We start from the raw sequence: 3,207 nt of genomic DNA on the forward strand, positions 1-3,207 counted from the left end.
TGTTGACTTCTTCTCTGGCTTCACTTTCTTCCGACCAACTTCTTGCCCTTTCTTGTCTCTTCCTAATTGCTTTTTTCATTCTTGCTGATCTTGATATCATCCATTCCATTTCATTACCACTATTCCCTCCTGATGTAGAAGCCATGTTGCTACAGTCAATGTACAGTTTATGCAATCCGCCAAATCACTCCNTACCGTCTTCGTTTGTTTGTTTGTTGTTTCACCGACACACCCCCGAACCGGAAACTGACACCGTCTCTCACAAATCTACGCTTCCAGCTTCCTGGAGTTTCAGACCGCGAGGCAGCTACGACACTCTGTACCACCTGTTACAATAGTTTCTAAATATTTCAGTAGCTGTCGCAGAAAGAAAATGTGTTTGTTTGTTTATTTGTGTTTTAATTTCCTTTGTAAATACGGAGAATTTAATTTAACGTGTTGTATTACTGACACCTGTTGGTGAAAGTGTGTATTGCACCAATACGTGGTTAAGCTCTGATCACGTGACCGATAGCAGAGGTAAGCTTCTAGAAGATGCCGAAGACGCTCAGACAATAAGTTATGTCGGAGTTTACTTAAGACAGAAGATATGGACAATAACATCTCCTAAATGTTTAGTCAGAAGGCGCACACGGGATGTTTATACATTTATTTTTATGTAAGCATTAACGTGGTTGTGAATGTTAATCTGTTAACATTCATCTAATTTGTGTATTTGATCGTTATCACGTTGTTTGCGGCCAAAAAGAAGATTAATCATCAGTGGCTTTATTCTGCACCAGACGAAACACCCTTGGGAGCAGTTATAATTACTGTGAAGCACAGAAACCAGCGAGAGGGACAGAAGATGTAAAAAATACATATTTAAAAGATGCCTTTATTTTGGGTCAAAGAGGTAAATAAAACCAGATGTTTAACTTCGGAACCAACATATGAAGCTAAAGCAGCAGCTGACCTGATGACTGAGACAAGAGGGGGTTAAAGAGGAATCAGATAAGATCAGTAACCTGTGAAAGAGTATTTACTGTATCAACAGGACCTGGTCAGAAAGTAGGAGAATGAAAACAAAGAACAACATCTGAAGTTCTCCCTCTGCTGACAGAACATGGAACAACCCAGTTAGTCTGACCTGGAAGCAGATCGGATGATTGGCAGCACGGTGGTGCAGTGTTTGTGTGGGTTTCCTCCCTCAGTCTAAAAACGAGCCTTCCTTAAAAAGAGATCTGTGATCTCAGTGGGATTTACCTGCTTAAATAAATGAAATCATTGCTAAATAAACTGCAGCTATTTTTGACAAAGAAAGCTCACCAAATGTGTGCCCTCTAAACAGTCAACCACAGAATCAAAAGATGCTAAAAATGTAAAAATATATGAATGAAGTTATTTCATTTACAATGAATGTGTTATATTTTATTTTACTGTAATGTTTGCACATCAGCACCATTAAAAATGAGGATTCCACCTTCGTCTGTTTTTCTGAGGATTAAATAAATAAATTTAGATGTACCTATAGTTATTCTAATCTGACTTCCTGTCTGTGTTTGTCTTTTTTCTCTTATGGGATTTTACCCAGCAGCCCCCCAAGCCCCAAACCTCCCATCTAAAGGATGAGCACCACCTCCACCTGAACTCAAACACAATCAGACAAGATTTCTGCTGAAGAAACTCAACCAGATCTGCTTCTCCGTTTCATTTTAGGTTACATTTTGCTCATTTGACTCGATCTTTTATTCTCCTACTGATTTATTAGTAAATATAGTTCACAGCAGCATGCATGCTACAGGATGTTCTGATAAAAATGGTGTTTAGATCCCTTTAATCAGCTTTCAGGCCTGAGTAAAATCAACCTGTCATTGACTCAGCTGTTTCTGAGAGCTCTAACTCTACTTTCACCTAATAAACCGTCTACATCAGTGGCGTCCAGTCCTGGTCCTGTGGGGCCACTATCCTGCATATTTTAAGTGTTTCTCTGCTCTGACTCACCTGATCTGAGTGATTAACAGACTTCTGCAGAACCTGAAGAGCTGCTGAGGAGCAGAGAAACATCTAAAACCTGCAGGATGGTGGACCTCCAGGACCAGGATTGGACTCTACTGGTCCAGGCGGTCAACAAGCATCAGATTACCATGAAACCTGCAGGATTACCAGACAAGTAGGATTTGAATTAAATAAACAGCCTAAGTGGAATGAGGCAGGGAATATGGGAATCCTTGCATGAAAAGCTGGGAAGCTGCTCGGAGGCCCCAGCGAGGACGCAGGACGGTTTTAAGACCAAAACGTCTCCAAGGAGCTTCAAGCCTCCTGCATCTCTCCTCTCTGAGGCTTTAAGATGAACAGGCATGTCTGTACATGTTCACAGTGGTTGACATTTATTGACTGAAGAGACAATGTGGATTCATTCATTGTGCAAAAATCAGTTTTAATCCTAAAAATGCACATGATTTATTTATGTGAACAACACTGGAGCTGTAACTCTGAGGCTGAAAACAAACTACAGAGTTCATTAATACTACCTGTAATTCTTCCAAATGATCTTTTATTTTATGCAAATTAATGATAAAACTTGGATGAAATGTTTCCATGGAAGAGAGGATGAGGACGCTCAGCTACAGAATGATCCAATCAGCTTCACAGAAGGAAAATGAAAAGTTTTCTCTTGTTTTGTTCCTCATTTAGAATGTGTTCCCATCAGACCTCACAGGTCCTGGATCAGATTATTTCCTGCTGGGGACAAACAGGTGATCCAGATGAACATCCTGTCCAGCAGGGGGCAGCATTAGCTGTCTGAGGATCACCTTGTTGGAAATAAAATCATATTTCCTGACAAACTGTTTCTCTTTAGTAGTTTTTATGGATTCAGAGAAAGAAATGGGAACAGCTGCTGCAACAAGGTGGATAAAAATCCAATTAAAACATGTTGGAGGAAAACAAAATGATTGAAAATGAAATATCTGGTCAGAAACTGATTGAAAGAGCAGCTAAAGTGTGAAGAATTATAAATTAAACCCACTTTAAAAAACTAAATTATTTCATGTGAAGCAAAATATAAAGAAATGAGGAGCAGCTGAAGATGCAGGAAACAGAAAAACGTTTCATGTTTGGTGTCGTACAGACAGGAGAGAAACTGTTTTTATTAAAAATAATAAAAATACAGTCAACAAGCATTGCAGTGCGTGGTTATTACAAAATATTCTTCACATATGTAAA

General features: G+C 39.3%; 1 protein-coding gene across 2 annotated transcripts in view; it reads left to right on the forward strand.

Moving 5' to 3' along the window:
• Positions 1–3,207, forward strand: part of LOC108250565 (tumor necrosis factor receptor superfamily member 14-like) — a 29,931-nt gene that overhangs the window by 7,674 nt on the left and 19,050 nt on the right. The gene's annotated exons all lie outside the window — the stretch shown is intronic.

The sequence above is a fragment of the Kryptolebias marmoratus genome, linkage group LG8 (assembly GCF_001649575.2).
Source record: "Kryptolebias marmoratus isolate JLee-2015 linkage group LG8, ASM164957v2, whole genome shotgun sequence".
Taxonomy (NCBI): Eukaryota; Metazoa; Chordata; class Actinopteri; order Cyprinodontiformes; family Rivulidae; genus Kryptolebias; species Kryptolebias marmoratus.